The sequence below is a fragment of the Equus caballus genome, chromosome 5 (genome assembly GCF_041296265.1).
Source record: "Equus caballus isolate H_3958 breed thoroughbred chromosome 5, TB-T2T, whole genome shotgun sequence".
Taxonomy (NCBI): Eukaryota; Metazoa; Chordata; class Mammalia; order Perissodactyla; family Equidae; genus Equus; species Equus caballus.
Genome location: NC_091688.1, coordinates 32,816,236 through 32,841,869, shown reverse-complemented (window position 1 = coordinate 32,841,869; position 25,634 = coordinate 32,816,236). Strand labels below are relative to the sequence as shown.

At 44.6% G+C, this 25,634-nt stretch overlaps 1 protein-coding gene and 1 long non-coding RNA gene across 4 annotated transcripts in view; one reads left to right on the top strand and one right to left on the bottom strand.

Moving 5' to 3' along the window:
• The window catches only part of LOC138924051 (neuroblastoma breakpoint family member 6-like), a 101,736-nt gene that overhangs the window by 49,221 nt on the left and 26,881 nt on the right, over positions 1–25,634 (bottom strand). For 2 of the 3 annotated variants that reach the window (XM_070266818.1, XM_070266819.1), the window contains exons 2-9: positions 10,872–11,020; positions 9,783–9,829; positions 9,636–9,694; positions 8,701–8,878; positions 7,907–8,026; positions 6,606–6,772; positions 6,380–6,524; positions 2,213–2,267 (exon numbers count right to left, since the gene is read on the bottom strand). The gene's annotated coding sequence lies outside the window, so the exon portion shown is untranslated. Of the gene's footprint in view, positions 1–2,084; positions 2,192–2,212; positions 2,268–6,379; positions 6,525–6,605; positions 6,773–7,889; positions 8,027–8,700; positions 8,879–9,635; positions 9,695–9,782; positions 9,974–10,871; positions 11,021–11,098; positions 11,439–12,928; positions 13,153–25,634 lie in introns of those variants that run through there. The other variant, XM_070266814.1, reaches the window with a different exon arrangement.
• LOC138924052 (uncharacterized) lies at positions 13,279–17,795 on the top strand. The gene is made up of 2 exons (XR_011438614.1): positions 13,279–13,579; positions 15,397–17,795. It is a non-coding gene; the product is annotated as an uncharacterized lncRNA (long non-coding RNA).

The window sequence follows — 25,634 nt, the reverse complement described above, 5'->3', positions numbered from 1 at the left end:
CAGTTCGGATAGCGGGTGTGGACCTACTCACTGCTTAACAAGTCATGCTGTGGCACCAGTCCTACAGAAAAGAAAATAGAGGAAGATGTGCATGGATGTCAGCTCAGGCCCAATCTTCCACAGCAAAAAGGTGAAGATTGGTGGCAGATGTTAGATGAGGACTAAACTTCCTCAAAAAAAAAAAATCATGATACTGGAAAGAAAACAGACACAAAGATCAATGGAACTGAATGGAGAGCACAGAAATAAACCCTCACATCTCTGGACAGCTAATCTTTGACAAAAGAGCCTAGAACGTACAGTGGGGAAAGGAACATCTCTTCAATAAATGTTACTGGGAAATTGGACAGCCACATGCAAAAGAATGAAAGTAGACCATTATCTTACACGACACAGAAAATTAACTCAAAATGAATTAAGGACTGGAATGTAAGACCTGAAACCAGAAAATTAGAAGAAAACATAGGCAGTGCACTCTTTGACATTGGTCTTCACAGTATCCTTTGGATTATCATGTCTCCTCAGGCAAGGGAAACAGAAGCAAGAAGAAACAAATGGGACTACGTCAAACAAGACTTCTTAACTCACGGTGGAGAACGACTTGATCAGCACTCCACAACAGCTGAGGGTCTGGAACTTCCAAACAAGGTTCAAGATGCCAGAGCTCAGAGCCACAGGCACCGCCTCTAACTCAGAGCCAGACAGGAGTGATGGAGAGAGGACTCAGTTCGCCAGTTAACGGTCTGGTGTTACAATAACAGAATTGGAAGGTGGGGGTGTCATGGAATCTGAGGAGCCACTGCCTTCCAGTTGCCTAGGCTGTGCTGATGCCCAAGGCTGCCTGGTCTCTTCCAAAGGCCACCACTGTTGGGGACCACCTTTCAGCCACCACTCCCAATAGCTGTCTGCCCTTCTGCTGATAGCGACCTGTTTCCAAAAAATATTGAAGCATAATTCTCACCGTTCTTTCTTATGTGCGTGTCTAAAAACACCGAGACAAAACTGTCCCCCTTTTATTTCTTGGGATATTAAGCATGGCAAGGGATACCATCAACACAATGAAAAGACCATTACCAACTGGGAGAAGATATTTGCCAATCATAAATCAGATAAGGGGCTAATATGCAAAGTATAGAAAGAACTTATACAACTCAACAACAACAAAACAAACAGGAAAAACCCAATTAAAACATGTGCGGAGGATCTTAGATAGTTTTCCAAACAAGGTATTCAGGTGGACAATAGGCACCTGAGAAGACGTTCTACATCACTAATTCCTAGGGAAACGCAAATCAAAACCATAATGAGATATCACCTCATGCTTGTCAGAATGGCTATCACGAAAAAGAAAATAAGTGTTGGAGAGGATGTAGAGAAAAGGGAACCCTCATATATTACTGGTGGGAATGTAAACCGGGGCAGCCACTATCGAAAACAGCATGGAGATCTCTCAGAAAATGAAAAACAGAACTACCATATAATCCAGGTAGTCCACTTCTGTGTATTTATCCAAAGAACACAAACTCACTGATTCCAAAAGATTTATGCACCCCTATTTTCATGGGAGCATTATTCATAACAGCCGAGACTTGCAAGCAACCTAAGTGACCATCAACAGATGAATGGATAAAGACGATGTGATACACACACACACACACATACCATGGAGTACTACTCAGCCATAAAAAGAGGGAATCTTGCCATTTTTGACAACGTGGAGGGAACTTGAGAGTATTATGCTAAGCGAAATAAGTCTGACGGAGAAAGTCAAATGACATAGGATTTCACTCATACATGGAAGATAAAACAACAACAACAACAACAAATAAACATATAAACACAGAGAATAAATTGCTGTTTCCCAGAGGCGAAGGGGGGAGGGGAGAGGGCAAAGGGGTAAAGGGGCACATATGCTGGGTGACTGATGACAACTAGACTTCTGGTGGTGAATCTGATGGAGTCGATACAGAAGTTGAAATATAATGATGTACACTAAAATTGATATAATGTTATAAACCAGTATTACTGCAATAAAAATTAATTTAACAGAAAAAGGAAATATATGTCAAGCAGAGATGGAATACCTGTTGCGAGAAATTAGAGGTCCTCTGCCGAGGCATACCCTTGCAGCGTCTAAATTTCTGCCATTAAACATTCACCTCTTCGGATCAAAACATCCCACAGGAATACCCTGTTAAAATGTTAAGCTTACCTGGAATATTAATTCTATCAGCATCATAGGCTCACAACAAGTGGTAAGAAGATCACTGGAAAACCAAGAACAATGGATTTGACCGAAGACTTATAACAATATTACAAAGATGAATGTTCTTGGCTGTACTCCTACCAATTTCTTAAGAACCCCAACTCTCTTCAAATTCCTTTGAAATAGCTCTGGGAATCCCCCAAGGGGACTGAAATCTGCATTCCAGAAACTTCTCTGGTCACCAAGGTGCACCTGCCATTTGGTCATCTGGTAGCTGCAGATAACCAAAGGGGCAACTATGCTCTGAGGCCACCAAGGACTCTATGATGAAGATCTCTGCCATCTCCGGTGCCAGCTCTCCTGCCAGCGCCTTCCACTCTGTGGCTGCTGAGGCCCGACGTGGAAGAAATTCCTGTCTCTCCCAGGAAGCCATCTTTCCTCTCAGCCCAAACTCTAGCCCACCATTGCTTCTTATGTCTGGAGCCTTCCTGAATCGACATTTTACCACTTTCCTCACTATTTCATTAGAACTCCTGTGTATCAGAGTTCTGAGTTGAAACATTTGATTTTCATAGATGACTCCATGGTCAAATGTAAAAACAACTTCAACAACCTTGCATTTAGTTTTACTGGGATTGGGGAATTAAACCTATTTAAATTTAAAAACAAAAAACAAAAGCATCACCTGGGAGAGTTAGTACAAATACAAGTCCAGAGTCTTCATCTGTAGTGACTCTGATTCAGTGGGCTGAGGGGGCCTGGAATCTATTGTTAAAGTTGCTCAGATGTACAGTCAGGTTGAGGACCTACTGATAGCATCGACCTTCCTCACAGTTTTGGGGATGAGCATTTCACATACATACTACTTCTAATCCTCACGATCGATCTGTGAGGAGAGCGTGGCCTTTCCCTGGTTTGCGGATGAAGAAACCAAGACACAGAGAGGTTCTGAGACTAGCCCAAAGTGCCCTCGCTCTAAGTGCTGGAGCCAGGTGTCAGGTAGAGTGCCCCTCCACCCCAAACCCCCTCCCACATTTTCCAATTCACTCTGTGTCAGGTCTCTCCACGTACATGCTTCCTGCCTATACCTCATTTCTACCAAAAACTTCCTGATTTTAATGTTTCCATCCGATATATTTCCATCTGACATATTTCACAACAGGCTAACAGCATCCTATCCTGGCCACTGACTATTAACTTGGGACACGTTGCTAATGAAAATACAGGACGTGGGAATGTGCAAAGACGCATTGCTTTACGATGATGATGTAATTTTCAGGCTATAAAATTCTCCGTTTTGTGTACAATTCAGTGACTTTTGGTCTATTTACAAGGTTGTGACACCATCACCACCATCTCATTCTGGAGTATTTTCTTTACCTCACAAAAGAAACCCCGTCCCTATTGGCAGTCACTCCCTATTCCTCACCTTCTTCCAGCCCTTGGCAATTGCTAATGTACTTTCTCCTCGTATGGATTTGCCTGCTCTGGACATCTATTCTCAATGGAATCATAAAACACGTTGCCTTTGGTATCTGGCTTCTTCACTTGCCATAATGTTGCCAAGGTTCATCCACATTTTGGCAGCTATCTGTACTTTATTCTTTCTATCCTTGAATAAGACTTCATTTTATGACTATACTCCATTTTGTGCATTCTTCAGCTGAGGGCATTTGGGTTGTTTCCACTTTTACTACTATGAGTAATGCTGCTGTGAATATTCATGTGCAAGTTTGTTTTTGACCATGGGTTTTCAATTCTCTTGCTATGTACCCAGGAGTAGAATTGCTACATCTATGTCAACGCTGTATGTAACTTTGAGGAACTGACATGCCATTTTCCAAAGCGTTTGCGCCGTTTTACATTTCCACTAGCAATGCATGAGGATTTCAATTTCTCCACATCCTCCTCCACACTTGTGGTTGCCCATCTTTTAATTACAGCCACACTAGTGGATGTGAAGTGGTATCTCATTGTGGATTTCAGTTCTATGTTCTTAATGATCAATGATGTTAAACATCTTTTCATGAGCTTCTTGGCCATTTGTACATCGTCTATGGAGAAAGGTCGATTCAAGTCCTTTTCCCATTGATAAATTGGATTGTCTTTTTATTATTGACTTGTAAGAGTCAATACTAGACACATGTCAGATATCTGTTTTGCAACTGTTTTTTCTGATTCTGTGCGTTGTCTTTTCACTTCCTTATTAGCATCCTTTGAAGCACAAAAGATTTCAGTTTTGATGAAATCCAATTTATCTATTTATTCATTGACTGTTCTTGCTTTAGCTGTCACATCTAAGATATCCTTATCTAGTCAAAGACTACAAAGATTTACACCTATGCTTTCCTCACCACATTGCTTTGAATAAGAACTTTCCTGGGTTAGGGTACAGGGATATTTTTGAATTTTGAGTCGTATAAATTGATATGGATCCCTCCTGACCGATATTCACAGGTCTGCCAGTCACTTCAAAGGAACATCCCTGTGCCGTTGCAGAGATCTGGGAAATCGTATTTATGACTATCCTGGCTTTGACTCAGGTGAGAGTCCTGGTCACGTGCTTCAGTTTCTCCTTGACCTCTCCTGGTTTCAAAATTTGTTCAATATCTTTGGAGTTGAAGAACTGATTGAGTGTCTTTCTGAGGAACACTCAAGGGTCCAGGTTATTCTGAACCTAGTGGACTTCCTCATTCCGCTCCAGACAGAGAAGACTGTGGGGGTTGGATAGGGTCTAGACTTCCATCTCTGGTCTTAGAGAGAAACTAGCCTTGCTTCTGGGTTTGCGGATGGCTGTTGAAAAGACTCTTGCCCCCCTCTAATTCTTTGTAGTATATACATGACTTCTTTCTAGAAATGGTGGGAAAATACTTATTTTAGAACATCTTGTCTGTTCTCTGCCAATTGCTTTCTGTCTACACATGTAAAGTGGGTAAACGAGGACTCAGAGACAAATTTGTTCTTAGCGTCTATTATTGTTCAAGTGACCGTGTTTAATCCTATGCAGTATCTTATTAGCCAGGTTTTATCCTTTTCCTTTTGAGGAAAAAAGCTCAAAAAGGTTAAAAAATACTCCAAGGTCACAGTCTAGGGAGAGAGGAGTAAGCGTTAGAAACCAGTTTCGTTTGACCTCAAATTTTCATCCACGGTGAGTGTCTTGGTGTTATGTCTAAGATTTCTTTGCTTATTCCTTGTTCATGAGAATATGTCCATTTTTCCTCCAAAACCTTTATAATTTTAACTTTCACATCTCCAATTAACTCAGTGTGTGGTAGAAGGTAGTTGTGAATATTAATTTATTTCTAAATAATTACTCATTCATTCTAGAGCTTTTTACCAAAAACATCTTTCATTATCCCAGTGAAGTGTCTTGGTGACTTTATTTTAAAAAATCAAATAATTGTATTGTGGGAGGCAATTTCTTACACTCTGCTCTTTCACATGATACATTTGTGTGGCGTCTACTTCCACCCATACTATAGTGTGTTAATTACTGTAGCTTTAAAGTGAGTTTTGAAATCCAGTAGAGTGTGTCCTCTAATTCTTTTGAAATCTAGTAAGTGTGTCTCCAGTTAATTCTTCTTCAAGGCTGTCTTGGCTATTACAGGTACTTTGATTTCCATATACATTTTAGAAATAACTGGTAAATCCCCTCCCAATGCCTGCTACAATATTAACTGGAACAATCTTGATTTGACATTCTTACAATATGGAATCTTCCAATCTATGAAATTGATATATATTTTTCTCTTTATCTAGTGTTCTTTAATTTTTCTCAAAAACAGTTTTCAGGGATCTTCACTATATGTGTTCTTAGGCATTTAATGACTGTGAATTTGTGAATGTTAATCTCTATTGTGTTTTACTGAATTTCATTTTCTAAATACTCAGTGCTAATGTGGAGAAATACAGTACATTGCTATATGAATGCCATTGAGGTACAACTTAGGTACAATAGACTGCACCACTTTAAAGTACACAATTCGGTGCATTTCAGCAGCCATAAACACTAATGAAACTACTGCCCCAATCGAGGTGCAGGGCATTTCCATTATCTCACAGCATTCCTTTGTCCCTTTGCAGTCCATCACCCCCTCAACCCTCAGCTCCAGGCAACCACTGTCCTTACAGATGGCTTGGCACTTTAACAACTTTATGTAAATGGAACCATACCTGTATTCTTTCATGTCTGCATTCCTTCATGTAGCATAATGACTTTAAAATCCATCCATTTGTATGGTAGCGAATGGAAACCTTTTGGTGGTGAACACGATGTAGTATATACAGAAGTCAAGTTATAATGATGTATACCTGAAATCTATAAAATGTGACAAAACCAAAGTTACGTCAAGAAAAAATGAAAAATAAGAAATAATAAGAAAAGGACGGATTAACTTGCCTCTTTATTTCTGCAGCTGGCCAGGACACAGTCAGTAGCTGTGACATCAGCTGTTTCCTCTGGAGACAGTGTTGAGGGCTTGGAGCCAACATGGAGTCCAAGCACTGGTTCTGAGAGGCTGCAATCTGGCTGAGGTTCAGGGTCGTGGGTCAGGACAGGTCATCCAGCTGTCGGAAAAAGCAGAAGGGGGTCCAGGAAAACCACTGAGGTCATCTCTGGGTAGCACTGGCCACTTCCTCCAAGGAATCCACCACCACTACACTTCTCAAGACTTCCTGGTACTAGACCGAGAGCTCCGGGAAGTTGGGATAATTTTGATTCATCTCTGCGTTCATGACCCCTAGCACCGAGTCAAGCACTCGAGGAGGCTCTCAGCAACATTTGTGCAACGGATTGAACAAAAGCGGCTGGAAGTCGTCAGTCATCTCAACAACACTCCTGTCCCCAATGTCCTGTCAGGGATGCTCTGCTTTCTCCCAAGATGTAGCAAATCACCTTGCTTAGGATGGGGTCTGCCCTACACTCTCCATGTCTGAGGACACTCACCTGTGGTGAGCTCTGATGAAGAACGGATTGTCCTGAGGGATTCCTGACAATGGTTCACTCTGTCATTAGGAAGAGATGGCCTTGGCCTACCCTCCCATCATCTGGGCTGCCGCAACTCCCCAGTTGAGGAGACCTAGCATTTTGTTGAAACCATCTGTTCGTGTTCTTCCTCTCACTGCTTTGATTTCCTTAGGGAAATATTACCAATAGGCGAACTCCCAGTCCTTATCACAGCATAAGGAAAATGAGGCACTCAACAAATATTTAAGAGATATTGTGGCTAAAGCTTTATTCAACTATAAATGCAAAAGAATATTACTATCACTGCTTCAGATGCAAGGGTCCCATTACCCTGGCCCCTCCTGACTCGAGGGCACAACTGCTTAAGGTAAGAATGGACATCTCCAACCCTTCTCCAAACACCATTTATCCCTCTAAGCCCACATTTACTTGGAGGGCGTCCACTGTGTGGGCAGCACTGAGGTCAAGGCTGGGGGGTCTGGCGAAGAGCCTTGGGGGTGCCTCCCTCCTCCTCTTGGAATTGGTGCTCCCCAGCAGGAGAAACCAAACCTGATCCATCCTTGGGTCTCCCTGGCTGTTGCACAGGTTCCCTGTGGAGTAAGTTACTCTCCCAGTCCTCACTGCTCAGCTTAGGTTGCTCCTTGAGGAGTGGAGGATGCTGTACTCATTCCTCAGTGTCCCTTGATTTCTCTGAACTCAACTTGTCCTTATTCTCACCTCCTTTGCCAACGCACCTCCTCCACCAGCACCTTAATCTTCTTTGGGTTATCATCATCCTCCAAGCCTGCTGACTTTCTTTCTTCCACCTGCTCCCTCAATTCTGTGTTTTCAAGATGTGGTCTCAGCTCAGGCTCCTACAGGAGACACACAGAGAAGGGACCAAGGCCAGGTCTCACCCGCAGTTCCCAGGGCACATTCCACATGCATCTCAGTCTCCCACACACTCGAAGAAAACTGAACAGGAAGGGACATTGGAGAATTTGACTAACAACCTTATCTTACCGATGGGGAAAGTGAGGCCCGGAGGGAATAGGAGATTTTCCCACACTGCCTCAACGCTTGACAACAGCAGAGCCCCCACATAAGCCTTGGTCACAAGCTTCCCGTCCAGATTGCCTGCCACACCCTCCAGGAACCCACGGCTGAATTTCAGGAGCCAATGGATCAAACATGAGGATTTCCACTGTTCAAACAAAAATGGCTGAAGAACCTTTCCAGGGACAAATCTTTTACCACAGTTCTTTAGTCCTATTATTAATATTCAGTCAGTTTACACACCTGGCTGACACCATGGGACCAAGGAACACAGAAATATTAAATAAAATTTATCACAGCCAAAATTAAAATCAATTTATATGATTATCTGTAAAATGTCTGGCTCTCGTGCCAGAAGCTCATCTTCCAGAGAGCGGGCACTCTGTCCACCCGTTCGCCCCATCTCCCCAGTGCCTCCACAAGGGCCTGACAGAGAAGCCATTCAGTAAATATTTATCAAATGGGTAAATAACAGTTTCCAAGAATAACTAACCCTCCCTGATGCCTTCGACTCCAATCACATTTCCACACAAATCCTATTCCAGGTGTGAGCGGAAGCAATAAAGTCACAGCCTGAGGAAAGGCAGCGGAAGATTCAAACACCAGCTCCACCGTGGACCACACATGCTTCAGTGGATGATTTCATTGCCTGCTTTGAGCACGTCTATCCCCTGTACAAGAGAGAAGAATGTATAATGTAAAGTCCAGAAGCTGCATTGACCACTACAGTTTTGGATGATTGAACGTGATATCAAGCAGAAGACAGGGCTCTAACCCCTGGGCACCAGCTGCAGAGCTAAAGAACCCCTACGTCAGAGTCAACGCGGTGCTTGTTCAAAACTTATGGGGACAAGGCCCAAGAAACTACATTTCAGACAAAAATCCCAAGGAGATTCTCATACAAGGAAAAAGCCTCATCATTTAAAAATTTTAAAAAGCCTAGGATGGAGACTCTGAGACTCCCATTGGTAAGAAGAATGACTCAGCTTTGAGCACAGCAAGTCCCTTGTCCAAGGTCACCTTTCAACGGGAAATGTCCTCGTGTCCAGGAAGAGTTCCTAAGTGATGTGGGACGCAAAGAGGACTCTGCTTCCCAGTCTGGACTTTTAGTGTCTCCCTTGTCCTTTGATTTTCTCCTCTGCTCTGATCACTGGGGGATGTCAGCCCTCATAGGGGTCATTTCTTGATGAAGACCTCTGTTATTTTAGCCTCCTCTTGGAGAAACATATGGCAGAGGTCAATTCTGGGGCTCCACAGAGCTAGGCTTTCTCCTAAGCCACCTTGGTGAGCTGAAAGATGCCGTGACTGCTAGAAATCATATTAATAAAGAGGGACAGGGATAAACAGGGGATCATGAGGGCAGCCTCTCAGGTGACATAGAACCACAACATGATCAATATCAGACCTACTCAGGTGGGGAGGACATACCGACCAATTCTGTCAGCAGAGAGCGCAGCCACATCATTCTAGAATTCTGATCCACAGAACTGTGAGACAACAAATGTGTGATGTTTCACACCACTGTTTTTGTAATCTGTTAATATGCATCAATAAGGAACTAATTCAGATACTTACCTCTACTCTCCTGACTTTTCAATTTTCAGAAACATGTATGCTAATCCCTATAAAGTAAAAAAATCAAAGACCACAGTAGAAATGGTGTGCTCACTCCAGGTGACTATTGCCAAGCTCTTGTAATGGGAACACACTCTGAAGGGTATTTCAGGCACTGGACGAACGTCTCTTTCACGTGACCAAGCAGACCTCTAAAAGAATAAAGAGGGTACAACACTTAACTCCACGTAACATTGTCTACGAATCCATCAGGTGTCTCTGTTTCCTACTGCAGATTATGTTTAGCTCCTTGTTCTCCTGAACTCACCAGACAAGGTGTTATAGCAAGTGCCAGTTACCAGCATGGGCGAACCAATTCAAGGAGAGCAAGAGAGCCGCCGCTAGAGCAAGTTCCCCAGACAAAGTCCTTTGAATGCAACCTCCCCACTTATTTGGACTGGGAATACAGAAAAGATCTATTTTTTAAAGTCTCATTCTAACGAAAATTCAAACGTCTCTGTTTACCAATTTGTATTTTTCTCAAGCCCCATCGTGGAAACCTCACTTTTCAGAATGACTGAGTTCCCAATTGCTCGAGCCTGGCCTGTCTGTCAAGGGAAGTTAGGTAAGCCCAACCTCAAACCTCTCCTGTGAACCAGCCCCTCACCCTCAAAATCCAGAACAGCGTGTGAACCCACAGGCAGTAGCATCCAACAAGTAAGAGGGATATGTTTGCACTGCTCTTGGCCCAGATCATCTGAGAGAACACAGCAGTCAGAAAACAGAAGAGCATAGAGAAAAATCATATTGATTTCAGCTTTTCCAGGATGTTAGATAAGTTATGCCAATGAGAGTGCTTACTGGTTAAATCTCTAAATAAGGGGTTAATTGTTGGCAAAAATAAGTGATAGGTGTTGGCAAAAATAAATGCTATCCAGTGTTGGCAAGAGGGTGGAGACAAGAATATTCTCCTAAATGATTCGGAATACGAATTGGTAAAGCTTCGCTGCAAGGCCATAGGGCAGGAATAAACAAAAATTAGGTATGTACAAACATATTTCTAAACTGAGCAATTCTCTTTCCAGGAGTATATACTAGAGAAACACTTACACAGGCGGTGATGGAGATGTATAAATACAGATATACACACGTCCACTGCAGCACTGTTTGTATAAATAGACACTGGAACCAATTTCATGTTCCTCAGTTGGAGAACCTTGACTCATCACACTCCATCCGCACCCTGAAAGGGCCCGCAGCTGTTCAAAAGAACAAGGCAGATCAAAGAAATGCTGATAGGGATGGAAGGCAAGAGCTAGTATGTGCTGAGTACTCACTATGTGCCAGGCTCTGGGCTCCATGCTTCACCTGCACGTCTCATGTAAACCATGCAGGAAGAACTCCTATCCGACACATGTTAAAAGGAGAAATCGAGCCACAGACAAGTCAAGAAACTTCGTCAAAGTCACACTGTTACCCAGCCAGGTTTGCCCCTACAGCTTGTGAGACTGGAGTGTTCTGCCTTCTTCTCTATTTTAGGGATTTCCAGTGAGAGAGACAATACCAGCTTCTGCTGCTCAGCTGCACTGCTCTGACACACAGCCTGACTGTTTAGTTCTCCTGTCGGAAATCACCTCAGACGTAGAACATCAGCCTCACACAAGATTACTCCGAAATCTAGATAAAAATGAGACAAAACAATGCTATCTCATAATTCTGTCCAGGCGCAGACAAAGGCAAGGTCACTGTGCAATCTACAAAATCCCAAATACCCTCCTCTTTCCATAGGAAATGACTGTTACCTCTTTACTCCAATCATAGAACTGCCTGTGCGGACCACACTATTCACTAGGGGGCACACTCTGCTTCCTCCCATCCTCCCCAAATCACCCAACCGAAGCCCAAGTCCTTTCATAGGTTAGACCACGGGGTGTGTTTTTTCTGGCTGCAAGGAATAAAAAATGCAACTTGTTCAATAAGACATGTGTTCCCGATGATTTAACTTAAGGGTATTGACATCAGGTTTCCAGAAACGAGCAGCTGTAAAAACCCAGCCTCGGGAAGAAAGATTATTCACACAGTCTGTAAGAAACGTAGGCTCTGGAACTCCAAAACTTGCTGTTACCCCTAAAACAAAATTCTTTCTACCAAGCCCCTTCAGTAACTAACATGAACCTTGCAAGTTCAACCAGGAGTTTTCCACGTCTGATTTAAAGTACGGAGATTGAGGATAAGGTTAAGAGACAAGCTAGTTAAGAGAGAATGTGCAGACCAAGCATATCTTAAAAGAACCTGGAATCGGTCAAAACCCAGTATGACCAACTGGGCTTGAACCACCAACCCTTCAGTTAACAGATGAAGGAGCTCATGGATTACCCAGATGAAGGCAGGCACTGATCCTCTCGACAACGTCTCTCTAGCCCCAAGCTTCCTCAGCCAGGGCTCTTCTGCCTTGGCACATTTGGCCAGCTCCAGAGAAAGAGCCCAAGAATCCTGTGGACATATCTGTAGCTACCATAACGTGATATCATAAGAACTGGAATTTTTTGTTGGTGACAAAGTTACAGTACTCTCATGTACCCACATTGAAAAGGAAGTGATTTCACTCATATGTGGGAGATAAACTAACAAACTCATGGATACAGAGAACAGACTGTTGGTTACCAGAGGGGAAGAGGATGGAGAGAGGGCGAAAAGGGTAAAGGGGCACGTGTGTATGGTAACGGACGGCGACTAGACTTTCGGTGGTGAACACGATGTAGTCTATACAGAAGTCAAAATATAATGATGTACACCTGGAATTTACATGATGTTATAAACTAATGTTACCACAATAAAACAATTAATTAAGTGTTAATTTCTTAAAAAGATTAATCAAAGTAAAGATATTATCCCACCCAATTTAAATAGTGTTTTAGAATGTTTTTCTCTGGATCCTGTAGCAAAGGCCTTTACCTGGTTTTGGTGCCCAGCAGCCGAGGCCAAAGGCATGGAGGACTTGGCATGCTCTGTGGGGTCTCCTGCCACAAAGATGTGTGGCCCTTCCCTCCCTGCCTCTTCCCACTAAACTGTGGGATGCTGCTCCCAATTCCTCCTCCGTGGTGAGCTTGTGACTGTGCTAACAGCTCTTTCTTCCTGGAAATCCTGTTCCTCAAACCTGGACTTACCAGACCCGCCTTTTGCGAGTAGCTTTCTTCCCCTTTTAGTCCCTTAAAATTTTTGCTCTGATCTCTAGCATACGTCCTTGGCATGATCCTGCAAATCTTTGTTGTTGTTGTACTTACGCTGCTATTGTGCTTTTCATTTTCAAGAGCTCGAGCCCGTTTTCAAAGTTTATCTCTGGATGAAGAGAAAACAACGGACACGAGGCCTTACCTTCCACAGGCAGCCTAAACCTGGAGGGTGAGGACGTCACTTCCTGTTATGTCTGCTGACCGCCATTGGCTGGGAGGGTAGAGTGGGCGGGGAAGTTGTGCGCAGGGGGCGGGGCATGGGCCGGAAGGAAAGTAACGCCGGCGCTGTCCTGCCTAGGGCGTGTCTCATGTGGATGACGCGGCTCCGGGGCCAGCTGTTTAGAAGTCCGTTACTCCTGCTCTAGGAGAGTTCCTGAGCCACTGGGAGCGAGTCAAGGACTGTTGCATGAATTTGAGTGCAAGTTCTGTGTAGAGGAGCTCTGGGGGGCTACAGGGGGCAGGGCGGTGGGGGTGGTTCTAGAGAAGGTGAGTGGACGGCGTAAGGAATGTAAGGGTATGCCAGGGCGGCAGAAAGCAAGTTTTCAGATTCCCCAGATATCCCCCAAATGGCTGTGCTTCCTCAGGGTAAGCTGGTTCGATTATCCCTCATATTTTCTTCTCTCTGCCATTTTCCTGACTCTACCAAATTGACTTTGTAATATGTGGTGGGGAGTTATGGTGTATGGGTTTTATTCTATTTGGGAGTCCAGGAGAGCTGCCTTGATCCCGAGCTTCTAGCTCCGTTTTCTACTTTTTGGTTCTTCCCCATCTGTTCTTCCTTCCTTTCAAATTTACCTCTCTAGCTCTTCCGCTGACTCCCTGCTGTGGACAGTGAGGTTCTCTCCTGTATGTCGCGCGAAGCCTACCACAGACTTTAAAGGAGGAACAGCCTTGGCCAGGTCCATTGTCTCCACTGTCTGCTGCTTTGCTACTGTTGGCGTCAGCTGTTGTTTTTCCCTTTGTTGTCTCTCCGTGAGGGAGTGTGTGTGTGTTTCTCCCATGTGCTTCCACGGAGGGTGAGCTTTTGGGGACACCTGAGAAAGTGGCTGCTGGGAACCTCAGGCCATCTTCTGTAGGTTCTGCCTCTTCTCTGGCTGTATGTTCTTTCCCAGGTTGTTGACTTCTGTTGGAGGCCACCATCCCCTCACCTCTGCATTTGGGCATTGCTTGTCTAAGGGCTCTGAGATATTTGGAATGTTCTGGCAATCCTGCCCTTGAGGAGCTCTGCCCAACGGGCCCACATAATCCCTGGGGGTAACTGGGAAGTTCCCTTCTCTGCCATGGTTATCACACACACTTCCTGCTTTGAAAGCCTCCTCGAGTTAGGAAAATTCTCTATTCCTACCTCTACCCCAAAAAGCTTGGCACTTCATTCCATGGCTCTAGAATGGACTGGGTTCCAAGCTCCTCAGAGATACCGCTGTTGGTCCAGGGACGATAGGTCAGGGCTGTGGTTGCCAGCATTGTCTCTGTCAGACGTGGCCTCCTCCAGTCCTGGTGCCACCACTGGTCTGGTTGGGACAAGGGGCTACATCCTATGATTTCCTCGTGGGTCACGTGGCTGTAATGGTGCCCCACACCTCACAGTGTTGTGCAGATGAAGATAACCCAACTGCTCACTTAGCATAGTTTGTGCTTCCTGGCATGATGTACATTGACAGAATGATATTTTTTCTTTCATTGTGTAAAACAATATGCAGAAGGCTGCATAAAACATAAATGTATGGCTATAAGTTAACATAGCCCCCAACTAGATCAATACCTAGAACATACGAGGCTTCCAGAAGCTTCCCAAATGCCTCTTCCTGGTCACATCTCCCTCCTTGGCCTTAGCAGTAACCTCAATCTTATTTCCGTGATGTTTCATTCTTTGTTCACGTATTTTATAATTTTGTTTATTACACACTCCTCACAGGTCTGGATTTTAATCTGTAATCATATAGCATATATTCTCTCATGCCTGGCTTTGTTCACTAAGAATTATGGATTTAACAATCATCAGTGATTCTTCCATTGTGGTTGCTAATGAAATAGACCACAATTTAGTTATCCATTCTATTAATGGTGGACATTTTGGTTGTTTACAGTCTGTGGATCTTTCGCACAACAAGGCTATGGTCCTTCTTGTGCAGGTGTCCTGGGCACGGTAGATTACACAACAAAGAGTGGAATTCTGGGGTCCTGTGTTATGCCTACCCAAGACTTCTGAGGAAAAAAGAAAAAAGAAAAGAAAATGTATAAAGCAAAGCATACAGATTATCCAATTCATATGAACGGAATAAAACAAAACTGAATGCAGGCGATGTATTGGATATACAGATGGAAGGTTACATGTTAAAGTACTCATCAGTGTGTTTTCTGTGTCCCTTCTCCCCGCTCATTCAAGGTTGATGTCTTCACAGATCCAACTGGAATGAACTGGGATGGCTGGATTCAGTTCAGCAGGGGGACCCATGACTCCATGAGGAGACCTGGCCCACACTTCCTCTTCTCCTGGGAGGTGTTTATGCTTTGGACTCTCCAGAACTACAAGACAAGGGTTGGCAAGTAAAGGCCTGGAGAGACGGTGGTTGGGAGGGGACAGTCCTGCTCTGGGTGAAGGACTTGGGCCTAAGCTTGGGGAGACTGAGTGGAAAAGGAAAGAATCCTCAGGATCAGGGCGTGGGAGGAGGAATGAGAGGCTGCTCCTGTGGGTAGAAGGGAGGCTGGAGGAGGAGAGACCAGAGTCGGGGGGGGGTGCAGAATCTGGTAAGGGGGAGTTCCAGAGAGACAGGGGCTGCCATTCTGGGGCCAGGGAATTGCATCTCCTTGGTATTGAGCTCTCCATGCTCTTCTGCTTCCTCTTCCTTTCGCCCCTCTTCCTCCTCCTCTGCCCCTCCTACTCTTCCCACATCCTCCCTCTCCACCCCCTCCCCTTCCTCCTCCATCTCATGATGGCACACAGGGGACCATAGGGATCCACACCAGAGGCACAGGAAAATGTTTGAATTTATTTTAAAATCAGATGAAAAGCAGTGTTCTTTTAGGTCAAAGACAATGTTTTAACATATAATAGTAATAATACATTTTTTTATACCAACAGTGGTAGAATATACTTTTTAATGGTTTATGCATGAAGGGACCCATGAAGACAAAGTGCCCAGGGCCCTCAAAAGTTATAATGTGAATTATGTACTTGGTGTGCATGTATAGAGAGTTTTACCTGAAAGTAAAGACCTATACAGCAAACCAAACAAGGGAGAAGGACTCAGCAGTTGTAGTGCAAGTCCTTTGTCCCTGGTGGCTTCTGGCAGGAAGCTTCGCTCCTTCAGAGAAGGGATCCTACCGGGAGGGCCCAGAGTAGATTCCTCCATCTGAACCTTTAGCTCCTTCTGTCCAGCTCTGGTTTATCTCTTCTCATCTTACTGCTGGAGGTTCTCAGCACTCAGGGGAGGATTTCTGTTGTTGTTGTTGTTGTTGTTGAGGAAGATTGGCCCTGAGGTTACCTCCGTTGACAATCTTCCTCATATTGCTTAAGGAAGATTCACCCTGAGCTTAACATCTGTGCCAGTCTTCCTCTCTTTTGTCTGTGGGGTGCTTCCATAGCATGGCCTGATGAGTGATGTGTATGTCTGCACCCAGGATCCGAACCTGTGAACCCCGGGCAGATGAAACAGAGCATGCGAACTTAACCACTACGCCACCGGGCTGGCTGCCAGAATATTTTCTTGGAAGAGCATAGTTACTGCCTCTTCTATGGAAAGAGATGAGGAAGAGATGCATGAGGCATCTTATCAATGACCCAGTTTTCTCCAAATCCATGTGGATGAGCTGAATGGAAAGAATGGTTTAAATAGGTCAGGTCACTAAAGAGGCCCCATCTGAACATGGTCCCACAAAGGCAGCTCCCAAGAGAAGAGCCAGCTCTACTGCATGGCGTCTGGTTAACCACTTCCTTAGTCATATGGGCCCTGGAGATGACTGTGGGTGGGAGGCAAGGAGAGATACAGCCTTGAGGAGGAAGAGGAGGGTCCCAAAGTGGGTGGGAGGAGAAATAAGTGAACAACAAACCGATCTGTTGAAAACAAAGTTGTTCTTAATAACGCTGGAGGTGAGGAGGCTGTGATTCTTCTCTTCGGGTGGAAATAAGGTCCCCTAAAATGAGGTCATCTGGAAGTCAGGAAGCTTTATCAGACCCCACACCACCGTAGAGTCGCTGACCACAAAGCACAAGGCTCTCTATGCTGGAGCTCCAAGGCTGCCCTGATCCTCTGTGAAGGTCTCTAAGGAAGGAGACCATCCTTCTCAGCCCCTTTCAGCTTTTGGCTTCCCTGTGCTGATCCTTCCAAACAGTTTCTCAAATCTGAGAATTTCTCCTTGTTCAGGCTCGGAGGTGCAGAGAAAAACATTGAGGCAGCCACATTTCTCAGCATCTTTCTTTTACTGAGGCATCTATTGAGGTCATGCATCCATTGAATTGTCCTCGATGCTTTTCCTCAAAGAATTATGTAAAACTTTACTCATTTTTCTTTTACTCTCTACCAGTTTTTCATTCCCTTTGAAGAGTGTGGAGTCAATTTGAGACTATACTCTACTTAGCTTGTGATAAGTTAATTCAACCAAAGATATCTATCCCAACCACCTGTTAGTGTTATTCTTAACATATCCCATATAATGTTGACTCCATTTCCCCCCACAGCAACATTTTGGGTTTCATATAACTTGAAGTGAATTTTGGCATCTCCATCTACTTACTTCAACTTCCGTTGATATGTGTAGTTTGTTTTGATTTTTACTTTCCATAAAAATTGAATTCTGTGTATGTAACTTATGAGTTTCATTACAATTCCATAGGATCTCTTCTACTTGTCAAAGGCATATAAAAATTTCACATATATCTGCTTGAATACATGTAGTAAATCAGATGATGTAATTGTATCTGCCTTTGGACAAGCAATATATTCAACAGGAGTGGATGGAAGGGCAGTTTCTATGCAACAGTGTTGCCGGATCTGCCTGTGTAGGTACACACCAGTGACCTATGTTTGTGTTTGTCTGAAGTATGTGGGAAAATACAGGCCCTGACAAGGCGCAGAAAGAATATATGCCACACATGTACAGTGGTGTTTAGTGGCACAGCATCTGGGGTCAGGAAGAGAGGTGTGGCACGAGACAGAGTCATCTCCTAACGTACATCCTACCCACGGTTGGTGAGACTGAAATGTGGGATGTCCTCCTGATATGTGTGTCTCTGTAACTCTGCTGGGATTGTCTAGGCTGGTGGTTTCACAAGGGTGACGATGGCCACAACCTCCACGTGTTCCATTAAGCTTTCATGACTGAGTGAAGGAAGGACCGGGCAGATGACTTTTCAAAGTTGGGACCCCACCTCCATCACACCCCCATACAAACTGCAGGATGATGTTGCTGTGTGAGGGAGCTCAAAAGCATATTCTGTCGCAGGAAAAAAAGTTATCCAGATGCTTCTTAAACTGAGGTCATTGAAACCTAATAAAAGTTAAGTGACTTGCCTAAAGTCATATTGCAATGATTTCAAGTGCTATTAAAAATATCCTTAATACCAATGTCATACATTGAGTAATTATGTATCAAGCTTATTAAAAATCTCTGAGGTCCTAGCCAGAACTTCCTCAGTGGCGAAAAGCTAGTTTGCAGACTGATGATTTATTTTTGAGTTGCTTGTACAATGGGAACCATTTTCTCAATACAAATCAATGAAGATAGTCTATATTCTGTATAAAAACGTTACAATGAATCGAGAAATCACATGTTCTCTAGAAAAAAAAGGTAGAGAAAGAAATATAGTAAATACAATGTACTGTGCATGGTTAATATGGGCCAAAAGATATGGGTGAGTTTAGGATATAAATATGAAGAAGAGAAAGAATATTTATATTAATTTATATTTATATTCACCCAACGATTCATGATGATAATGATTTATAACAATGAATTTAAAAAATACACGAGTCCACAGTGATAGTCAAAACAAAAGTTTAATGCTATGGAAGGGGGAGGTAATGTGCTTTTTCAGGGCACAATGCCAGCAAATACAAGTTTATAGGAAAGACCGAATTAGAAAATTTTCAATGTACAAATATGATTATGACAATTGACACACAGGAGGGGTCATTAATGGATGGTAAAATTTTTAGAGAAAGATCTTTAGAAAAGAGGATATTCACACACTCTCAAAGTACCACTCACCAAATTACTTACTCATTATAGAAAGGAAAAAATGTGCCCTTACAATGAAGAGATCTCGTAGGCCCCTCCATGACAACGTGTCCCATACTAGTACGGCAGTCACAGAGGTGGACACACCGGACATTCTTGGTCTCCAGGTGGGCTCCACTAGGAAGCACCCAGCACTAACTACGTAGGGCTCTTGGCAAGAGGGTCGGCCTGAGTTAGTCATGAGGAAGTGGTCAGACCAGTACACAATGTAGACCATTGAACCAGACAACTGTCCTGATCTCTACAAACAAGGCAATGTCACCGCCACCAAAAACAACAAAAGGTGAGGAGAGGTTTTTGGATCCAAAGGAGTAAAGAAATCTTTTTAGTCGTTTAGCACCCCAAAAGTCTCTTCTCCTTTTTGTTATCTCACTTGTGGTGACGTTGCCTTGTTTGTAGAGGTGAGGCCAGTTGTCTTGTGCAGTGGTCTAAATTCTGCATTTGTCTCAGGATTACCTCATGACTGAATTCAGGTTAAACGTTGTCAGCAAGAGCACTGCATAGTTAGTGCTGTGTGCTCCTCGCACAGCCCAGCTGGTGGCACAGAACGCCCGGTCTGTCATGTTGTCTTCTGCCAGTTGCTCCTGATTCCGCTGATGTGCAGGATGGGAACTGAGAGCAGCAAGGGTTAAGATCTCTCATAACCGTGTGTGGGTCTCCTCAGTGACTTAGTGCAGTTGGAGGCCGAAGGGCTGGGATTTTTCCCGTCAAATCAGCCTTTGCAGTAAAAACCTTGGGGAGTGCTTTGTGGTTGTGATGTTGATCTTCAGGATAGGATCCCGTCACTGTTCTGTTTGGGTTTTAAATTGATTTGCTGTTTTAGAATTTTTCATCAAGTGAAAATGGTACTTTTTGTGATGTGGTTTCGTTCAAATCACTAATATCTTTCCTTGGTTCCAGAGATCTTGGTATCTGAGAGACGGAAAGAGAAAATAAAAATGAAATGTGAAAATGGAGAGACAGCTGCCAAGTGAACCCTGCCTGGCTCTGGCACCACTGTCGACTCCTAGAAATCTGGAAGCTGCAAGGTCTGCCTCTCTCCCGACTGGGGCACGATGCGGACTTTGGTCACGAATGACTGTCTTGGCCAGGAAATAGCCGCCACCATGGGAAAAGCAACCGGGCAGAGGCAGACATGCGTACTCCGCTGGGTGAGAGGAAAAAGAGAGAACGGGAGAGTGCACGCCATCCGCTGACAGATGAGCACACCACCGGCATCTGACTGCACGTGACCACACTGGAGAGAGATCAGGAATTGGCCCATCTGAGGACCACGGTGAGAAACACACAGCACTCTGGGAAAGGGACACTTGGCGGTTGCATGCATGGGGGAAACGGGGATAGTCAGCGCTCGCTGAATTCGCTCGATTGGAGATGCCCAGATGGCCCCTTCCAATGGAGTCCCGGGATTCTTCCGAGTTACCTGCAACACAGGCCGTCTTGGACGCCCCCGTCGTCCTCCGGATCGGTGTGTTGGCCTGGAAAGAAATTCGCACAGGGCCAGTCACACTAAGCAGATCCCCACTGAACCTTTGGGAATCCAGTGTCCAGTCCCAGCCCAGGGACCTCCACATCCTCAGTGTGACAACGGCAGACGGGAAGAACAATCTGCCAGGAGACCTCAGGCGGTGTCTCGTGAAAGCGACGGCCTGGCTTTGCTGAGCCAGCGGGCCGCGTCTCCCCGATCGGGGAGGCCCTCAGCCCAGGATGCTCTCCCGAGTCTGGGAAAACAGCCAAAGGGGCGTGGGGCTCACACCTTCTGGGGCACCAGCCTAAGTGCCTGCTCGCACAAGTGCCGCGCTACTCAGCCAACTCTGCGCAGGGACACTAGTTGTGGAGGCTCGAATCGAACTCATCGCCTGAGGGGAGAAGGCCGGCTGCACTCTACAAACCCTGACATCCAGAGGCATCGTCGCCCCCTGCTCCGCAGAAACACTGGCCACCCTGTGGGCCGGGAGAAGGCCAAGGCATGGTACTGGTACAAAAACAGGTGCACAGATCAATGGAACAAATTTGAAAGCCCAGAAATAAAACCACACATCTATGGACAGCTTATCTTTGACAAAGGAGCTGAGGGCATACAATGGAGAAAAGAAAGTCTTTTCAACAAACGTTGCTGGGAATACTGGAAACCCACATGTAAAAGAATGCAAATTGACCATTCTTTTTCACCATTCACCAAAATAAACTCAAAATGGATTAAAGACCTAAAGGTGAGACCTGAAACCATAAGGCTTCTGGAAGAAAACATAGGCAGTACACTCTTTGACATCAGTATTAAAAGGATCTTTTCGGGAACCATGCCTTCTCAGAGAAGGGAAACAATAGAAAGAATAAACAAATGGGACTTCATCAGATTAAAGAGCTTCTTCAAGGCAAATGAAAACAGGATTGAAACAAAAAAACAACCCACTAACTGGGAAAAAATATTTGCAAGTCATATATCTGACAAAGGCTGAATATCCTTAATATATAAAGAACTCTCGCAACTCAACCACAAAACATCAAACAACCCAATCAAAAAATGGGCTGGAGACATGAACAGACATTTCTCCAAAGAAGATATACTGATGGCCAATAGGCACATGAAAAGATGCTCATCATCGCTGATCATCAGGGAAATGCAAATCAAAACTACACTAAGATATCACCTTACACCCGTTAGAATGACAAAAGTATCTAAAACTAATAGTAACAAATGTTGGAGAGGTTGCGGAGAAAAAGGAACCCTCATACACTGCTGGTGGGAATGCAAACTGGTGCAGCCACTATGGAAAACAGTATGGAGATTCCTCAAAAAACTAAAAATAGAACTACCATACGATCCAGCCATCCCACTACTGGGTATTTATCCAAAGAGCCTGAAGTCAGCAATCCCAAAAGTCCTGTGCACCCCAATGTTTATTGCAGCACTGTTTACAATAGCCAAGACGTGGAAGCAACCTAAGTGCCCATCAACAGACGAATGGATAAAGAAGATGTGGTACAGGGGCCGGCCCGGTGGCGCAGCGGTTAAGTTCGCACGTTCCGCTTCTCGGCGGCCCGGGCTTCGCTGGTTCGGATCCCGGGTGCGGACATGGCACTGCTTGGCAGCCATGCTGTGGTAGGCGTTCCACGTATAAACTAGAGGAAGATGGGCACGGATGTTAGCTCAGAGCCAGGCGTCCTCAGCAAAAAGAGGAGGACTGGCAGTAGTTAGCTGAGGGCTAATCTTTCTCCAAAGAACAAAAACAAACAAAAAACAAAAACAAACAAACAAGCAAAAAACCACAAAAAAAAAAAAGAAGATGTGGTACATATATACAATGGAATACTACTCAGCTGCAAAACAGAACAAAATCATTTCATTTGCAATAACATGGATGGACCTTGAGAGGATTATGTTAAGTGAAATAAGCCAGCAAGAGAAAGATAATCTGTGTATGACTCCACTCATATGAGGAATTTAAAACTATGGATCAAGAACAGTTTAGTGGATACCAGGGGAAAGGTGGGGTGGGGGGTGGGCACAAAGGGTGAAGTGGTGCACCTACAACATGACTGACAAACATTAATGTACAATTGAAATTTCACAAGATTGTAACCTATCAATAACTCAATAAAAAAAAAAGAAATTAAAGCTGAGAAAGGTGAAATGACTTGCCCAAAATCTTAGCAAACAGTTCACATCAAGGCTGGTACTAAAAAAGGTCTCCAAACACCAGGGTCCTCCATCTTGCTGTGGCACAAATAACCAAACTCTCAGGAGCCCTGTTTACAGGTGGGTTAATGGTCTAAAAAGGTCCCTACAGAACTTGACACACAGGACAAAAGATGATTTAACCTTCTTTCTCTGTCTCCCATCTTTATCTTCTAATGCCATGCCCCATCTCTAAGTCACTAATCAGTCTCCACTAAGAAACTCGAATAAGTCTTGATGCCACAGCTCCTAGAATTTTTACCGAAGCCTGCAGTGAGCTATGAAAAAAGAAAGTTAGGTCAGACTCACGTTCACGACATAAAACCCCTGCAGAATCCCATGGTGGAGCCTCAACTGGACTTAAGGAAAGCTGCTTCACACCCCTTCCTTAGGTCCCCCTTACAGCAAACAGCCCATGTTCCCAGAAGCACTGAGAGCAGCAGCAGATGACCTGTAGCTGCCTCCCTCGTGCAGGATTTAGAGCTGGAATGGACAGCGACACCTGGCTCATCCCCACCCACACCTGGACAGCTGGAGCAGTTTGGAAGGGACCATAACAAGACAGAAGTCAAGGCTCAATCCCAAACCAGCTGTGTGATCTTGAATAAGTCACCAAACTCATTCAAGCCTGGGTGTCAACTAAATCAAAAGAAAGGAAGAGACGGCCTCGAAATGTCCAAGAATCTGCCACGCGTCCACATCCACCTCCCGGCCAGGTTCAGGACAAGCCCAGGACACACCTACAGACTCAGCTCAGATGCTCAGCAGATGTTTATTAAACCATCCATCCACCAACAGGACTGTGTTGATGGTTAGCCCTAACAAGCATGATTAGGGTCTGGTTCTCTAATTCTGTTTGACGGGTTTTGTGGACTCCAGGGGAAGAATGAATCAAGCAAGAGTTTACCAAGGCTGACTCGACACACTCCACCAAAACCTAAATGAGACCAGAGTCTGCAAAACAAGCAAATATCACCCTGCCGGCCAACCCATCTGCTGTCCCAGTGGAAGATTAGAGTCAGTGGAACTACGAGGAAGGGGAAGAAGGAGCAGAACCAATCCATGTTTATGATGCCATCAGGGCCACCCCATCAGACAGCCAAGTCTGCCTTCAGGGTGAGGCAAGAGTAGGCCAAGGCCTTCCTCCCCTCCTGCGGGGTAACAACTCAGTCCCACCCATCAGCTGAGAGCCAAGCTACGTACTCTGCCATTGGCACAGGTCTCTCCTACGATACGTACACTGATATAACTCGCTTTGAGGAAGGTCAGGAAGGTCATGGATGAGCACTTTACACCTACTGAGGCCTTAATCAGTCAGAGAATAACTGGGCTGCCAGAGGAATCTTAGAGTACATCTTCTCAGTCACACTTAGCAGAAACACACGTCCCAGAGGACAAAAAACTACACTGTGGGCCCCGTTCATATTGCATAACTCTGTACGGCTGCTTAATTTTTTCAGAAGTGTCCACAGTATGTGCTCCACTAATCTGTACATAGCCTGAGGGAGAGATTAAATGTCTAATACACACCTAAAGCCCTCGCCACCAAAAACACTGCCTGCACGTGAAAAAGTCCCCTTTGCACATCTGTTCCTGGATAATTCTGAAAGTCCACAGGATATACCAAGCTTGCAGGATACCACAGTACATCACATGACCCTTGCACCCAACAGGGTCTTGTTCAAGGCTGCAGCCCTAAAACCTCGCATGGGACCTGACGTGCCACAGAACTCAGTAAATGACCTACTGATTGCAATAATGAAATTATCTCTCAGGATCCTCTTCTTATCTTGGCACATCCCCACTTATCGTCTACTCAGAGGGGTTAGATATATTTTATCAGAACCAGCTCTGAGAGCTGGCATGCACTACAGCAGGGGCTCTAGAGCACCAGTGGAACTGCCTGTCACTAGCCAAGGGATGTTATGACACTTAGAGACTAGGACCTAATTTCCCTACCTGGAAGTGGAAACAACAACTATCTCAAATAAAGGATCAGAAGACCAAATACAGTAAGGAAAGTGTTTGAGAAACCACAAAGGAGGCTGGGGTAGGGGTCACAGAAGTAAGAGATGAGAAAGAAGCAGATGAATATTTCCTTCTCTTCAAGGAACCGTTTTTCTCTGATGGCAAAATCCACTTTTCCTATGGTCTTCCCCCATTTGATGTCACTATCACAGTACTGTAGTAAAGGGCTTGTGCCCATGAGCAAAGGAGAAGAGGGCTTAGTACTCACAGCCCCCTCACCGTTTCACCCAGGAAGGCTTCCCATGCTGCACCTTCTTCTCAGGATTTGTGGCGTATTACTCACTACTCAGCAATGCATGGTATTTGAGTCTGTTCAGCTTTTTATGTATTAATCCCATTTCTGCAAACAGATTCACTCAATGCAAATATACGTAACACAAATCATGTACCAGGCCCTGGGTATTCAAATGTGAACTACTATCTCCTCGGCCAAAGAAACAGGAAGACCATCAAGGGAATATATGTCTAGATGAATAAATGTCAATTTATTAAGTCAGTCGTAAACTATTATACAACGAACAGGAGAGTTTTCAGAGAAATACTTCCTTTTCTTGGAAATGTCAAACACACACCAGATTCATCACCTGGTGGCGTGAAAAGTTCACTGAGACTGAGGAAATCAGGCCTTCAGGTTCTGCTGTTGATTCTGCCCTGGGAGAGCAGTGCTACTGCTGCTGATATCCTCTGTTCCGCCCC